Genomic DNA, 5,703 nt, shown 5'->3' on the forward strand with positions numbered 1-5,703 from the left:
GGTTTATTTTTATTCCTGTTTGTGTAAAAACGCTGCAATGAGATAATAAAAAGATTCATGAAATAATTCCAGATTGTTTTCTTGCCTCTTAAGACAAACTTGATTTATTCCCCTCAGTTCTGCATCTACTGTTTGTTTCAGATTCAAGTGTGACAGATATAAAAGGTAACGCATTTTATTAATTTAGTCTTTTACATATATCTGGATAAGCGCCAGAAGTTAAAAGGTTCTTTGGTCAATATGTTTTTGCTGAAGGTAACAAAAGCTAAAGTGAATCAAAGTGTAGTTGGTTGATTTGGTTCAGATTAAAGAAAATAACCTGAGATATGTGCTTTCCTTATCAATCCAGTGGTGCCATTGGTTTAATGATAATCTGAAACATTAACTTCACAAACCATCAGCCTTCTCTGCCAAAGATTTGATTTAGATCTTATCTGAGAGAAGATAATAGATTTGGTGAAACATTAAAAATATCTTATTGACAGCTTTCGTCAAAACCCCCGAGGAAGCAGAGTTAATCATCTCCTGGCATCGAGTCCCCGGCTCTGCAGATACCGGATTGTGTTGGTGCGACGTGGCGGGGGGGTGAAAGGTGACCCGCCGGCAGGCAGCTCCGTGGGGCTGCGTGACAAAGAGCCTGCTGCCTCCACGAGGAGAGAAAGACGACAATTAATCCAAAATAATGAGATGGTATCACACGAGAAGGCGGAGAGGGTGGAGTCCTCCGCCGGGTTCTGCTGGCAGCGAGAGGCGTCATTATGCCGGTGCCAAGATGCTCGAGCAGGGAGCTGCAGAAATGTGCCTCCTCATCTGGGACAACGCCCTTTATCTCAACACGTGACGCCCTCTGTGCACGTGTGTGTGTGTCTGTGTGCACGTGTATGTGAGTGTTTACGACTCTTCAATCCATGAATCGCCAAGAAATACAGGAAAGTGTTCACACATTTCACTTTTTCACATTTCGCTGTCCTGAAACGTATCTGGTCAGGAACGTTCCTGAGCCTGACCTCAGAGAAGCACCTGAAGCTGTCGACTCTGAAACCAAACGTCCTTATGAACCCTGGAGCCTCAGCTGATTCCCAGCAGCTGACGGAGATCCCAGCTGCATCCCACTGCTCCTGCTGAGGAACCACCTGGACTCTGATCTCCACATATCTTTATCTCTCTATCTATATATGAAGATAAGGGGTGCAATAGATGCAAAGATGGATTAGAGTAATACTCTCTACTGATGTCCATGCTTCACAGATGATTGATGAGTTCGATTCCCTGACTCTTCCTCCGTGGTCCTGTGAGGTTTCACTTCACACTGTCAGATCGATCACCATGAAGTTAGAATCACATATCAGACCTTCAGAAACCCTTGAGGACCACTGCTGTGTGTGTGGAAGCTCTCCTGGTGTAACAGGCCTGGAGTTTGGCAGCAGCAGAGTAACACACTGTTCCCTGACGCTGTGCAGGTGACTCACATGTTTACCTGATCGGTTCCGTCCTGGTTTCCTCCTCAGGTGCGTTTTCTTTGGCCCGAGCCTCATGGCCGGTCGCCGGGGCTCAGAGCTCATTCCTCAGTCGCAGCGTTTAAACTCTCCTGTTAAAACTTGTCTGACAGACGCTGCCTGAATCCTCTCGGAGGAGTTTGACTTCACTGCTGCTGAGAAACCTTTGATGAAGATTGTGTAACTCAGTAGTTGATACAAAGATCTGAATCACAGACTGATTCAAAGACGGAGGACTCATCTCCACTTCCTTTCATTTGATCAATTCAGAGCAGAAACATCCCAGATATCGGTTCTGCCAACTCGCTCCTGTGATGTGATTTGGAACCAGAGGCTGCACTGAAGCTCCTGTGATACCTGAGCTCCACCAATCACAAGTCAGTCTGAGTTGTCAACCATGAAACCTCTGCATCTACCCATCGTCTTCCAGGCTCGGATCCCGGAGGTGGTCGACCAGGCGGGGGATCCCAGGGGTCCCTCTGCCAAGACACGCCTCCTGGCTCCCAGACCAGATGGGATATATGACAATCCCTCGAGTGAGGTTTGAGTCTTCACCCTCTGATTGGCCGAGCCTTTTCCAATCAACATTCCTGGTCGACCCCCCACGGGAGATATTCAGGATGTCGTTGATGCTTCCTCAGTTTTTACAAGCTCCTCTTTTTGTGAGTTTTACACTTCATCTTTCATAGAGCAAACAGTCAGGTGACTTATTTCTACCATTAAATTGCAGCTAACATGTGTTTTCAATCTTTAGGAGGTGATTCAAGAAAAATATTCAAAAAGAATCATAAGGACTGACGGCCTCATCAGGCTTCTGCAGGATTGATTTCCTCCTGGAACACGTGTTGAGCAGCAGAAATCAAACTGGGACACCACTGTCATCTCAGGGTGCAGAACCTTTTCTTATATTAACAAAGACCTCGTGTGAAACTGCCTCGACCTCCTGGTAGACGTGGCCGGACCAGTATTGCCGCATGTAGGCGTTGTATTAACCGCTCACATTGGAGACACCGCTGCAGACAAAAGGCTCCTGAGCATCGAGCACATGTGAGACGCTGCAAAAGGGAAACGAGCCAACAACCTGTCAAAACAACCGGCGGCTGCAGACTGCGCCTCGTCACGCTGCCACGCAGGGATCAGCCGCATTGTTCCCGGGGTTTAGTGAAGAGATGCATGGGCGAGACCCGCCACCGCCTCAGAGTATGGATTGTCTCGTGATGCGAAGGCGGGTGTGTTGCACGGAGGAATCAAACAAGATGGCCGCTGTGCGTCTGCACCTGCTGCACTTCAGCTGCGCAGTCAGACGAGTTTGTGTTCTCAGGCTCGAGCGCAGCCTCCGGGGGGGATCTGTGTCTTCTACGTGTTAATCCTCCTCGAGACGGAGTCTGAGCTCAGAAACACGACTTTGTTTTTGTCTCTGCGAGAAGCAAACTGGAAAGTTTAGTAGAGAAATGTTTATCCTGGCACGGCAGAGAGATCTGTCAAAGATACAGGTGCTGGCAGGTTACAGCCTGGACGTCTGTGGAATAGTGATCGCAGCAGCTGTCAATCATAACATTCACCTTGTTTTCTATACCATAAAATGACTATTTAAAACCAAACTTGGAGGTGGAGTTATAACCTATACTGCAGCCAGCCACAAGGGGGCGATCAAGATGATTTAGCTTCAGCTGTGATGGTGGGGTTGTTTTGTTTTCTCGCCTCTTAACACCAATAATTCAATAACCACAGTTCTTCTTCTAATGGAAACTTCCTGCAAGATGATGCAGCGTGACCTTCATCCGGCTCCACACTGAATCCAGTAGAACAGATATATGTATGTATAAGTAAGTGTATACAGAGATAAAGGTAATTTAACAGGACGTCGCAGCATCACAGGATTCATTTCACTTCTTGGTCCGTTGATCCTCAAGTGGTTGATTGAATCATCGCTGAGTCACACTCCCAGTTTGTTGATGGAAGGTCGAGGTGGAGTCGACGTGTGCGACAGAAAAAGAACACAAAACAAACAACTCAAGTTAAGACTCGTGCATTAGAGGCAGACTCGTTCTCTGTGGGGGGGAAACAACTTTTCTGCGGCAAACCATCGGAACCAGTCCAGTCACAGCACTGGTTGGATTCATGAATCAGGATGAGCGGACCCGTGCAGGTCACTTCCTGTCCTCGCCGAGCGCCACCGGAACGTGCACGTTGCTCAAAGCAGCAGCTTCCTGTTCTGTACTGTGTTGATGTGGAGCGAGTCCGTCTGAGTCTGTGAGAATCCGACCGACTGGCGCTGGCCGTTAATCATTGAGCCCAACATGGCGGCTGCAGGCCAATAAAACCATTTAGAGCAAACGACAAAGACACGGTCAACACACACACAGACACACACAGACACACACATGTTTTTATGACTTTGTTCCTGCACTTTATTCTCTGTATTTATTAACCAGGTTTGATCTCTCTGCTCTCCTTCTGTTTGAATTACAGGATCCTGGATAAACTTTATATACTTTCATATTAACGAGGACTGACCCATATTTCAGATGAGTAACTTATTGACTGGAGCAGATGTTTCACACCTGGAGCTGAACTTCACCTGGAGCTCACCTCAGGTGGATGGTGCAGCTCTACTTCTTCTGTGATGAGATTCCTTCAGTGGCTCTCACGTCCTCTGTGTTAGTGCGCCCTCCTGTGGCAGACGTCTCAACACACAAATGTGCACAGTGGGGCAAAGTAACTAAGTAAATTTACTCACTATTTCATTTTATTCTACTTTTCATCTCTAATCGTTTCTAATCTATTATTTGATAATTGCTTCTCTTAAAATGCTTTTATTTTTATTGTTCTCCATATATAAAACAGGATATGATAAATAATTCAACATTAAATGGTGAAGAGAAAGAAAGTTAACTTGAGACTTTAATACTTTCATCATTTCAAGATAATTTTTTTCTCAAAACTGTTATTAGAAATATATCATCTTTAAAAAAAGTGATGAACCATGAAACGACACAGGGACTCGACATTAAATTGCACCAAAAACATTTTTTATTCTATAAAAGAAGAAGGAGGGAGGGGGGGAATAATCACAACTGTACAGGGAGAAACTGACTTTTAAACACCATGAGTCACAGTATCAAAAAGCTCACGTCTTCCTCACTGATCTTTACACTTTTGTTCTGTACAAATACAAAAAAGGAAAACAAAAAGAGAAACAAAAAAATATTATTAATAATTGTATTATTATAATGATAACTGCATTGCACTGAGTAAATATAGTACTGGCCCATAAGTTACTGCATTCAATAGAAAATACCTAAAAAGACTGGTAGAGGAAATGATTGGTGGTGAGTCGAGGCACTCGCACACAGACACACACACGAGTCAGAGACGTCTCTGTTTTCAGATATTCATGCTTTTAAAAACAGATTCAGAAGAAAACTGAGGAAAACAAGCTTGCACCAAGTCGAAGACAACAGGATGGAAGGTTTGTGTCTTTGTGGATTATCAATTTGGCTTTAGAAATATACTAGAAATAAGACGATGAAAAATATGTTAAATACAGAAAGATTGAATTTGGTGTCTTGTGTAATTTGACTCGTTTAGGACACAAGTCTCTGTTCAATTAGCTCCTGCTACACAATTTACTTTCTCATGTCGTATTTCTGTCCTAAAATCTGAGATAAATGAGAAGAAGATTATATTTTAACAGATTAATACCAGATTAAATCAAAGGTTATTTTGTTTCTGAATGTTAGAATGTTAGGAGAGAACACATCTCTAACTTTGAAGGTCGCAAAAGTTCTGCACGACCAACACAAAGATACAAATGTTGAAATCAAATATTGGCAAGCTTGTTTCCTGTTTTCTTGTAAGAAGTTTTGTAATTTCCCCCGGAACTGATCTGCAAAGAGTCGACTCACTCGTCATGTACATTTTTCAAGAAACAACCAAAATAAATATATATATATATTTTTTTTAGCCCTGTTTCAATTCAAACTTTCGGTTTTTATAAACTCTTTCAAGACTTTTGTAAAATCAGGTGCAGTGCAGACAGATCAAAGTCTGTCGTATTAAATCAAAGCCTAATTAATCATCTTCAAAGTGGAGGTTTTCATTTCCCCCTCCGATCTTTAAATGTTAAAGGAAACCCTCTTCTCTCTCACACACACTCTCACACACACACACACACACACACACACACACACGGACATGCTCACCA

Source organism: Platichthys flesus, chromosome 15 (genome assembly GCF_949316205.1).
Source record: "Platichthys flesus chromosome 15, fPlaFle2.1, whole genome shotgun sequence".
Classification (NCBI taxonomy): Eukaryota; Metazoa; Chordata; class Actinopteri; order Pleuronectiformes; family Pleuronectidae; genus Platichthys; species Platichthys flesus.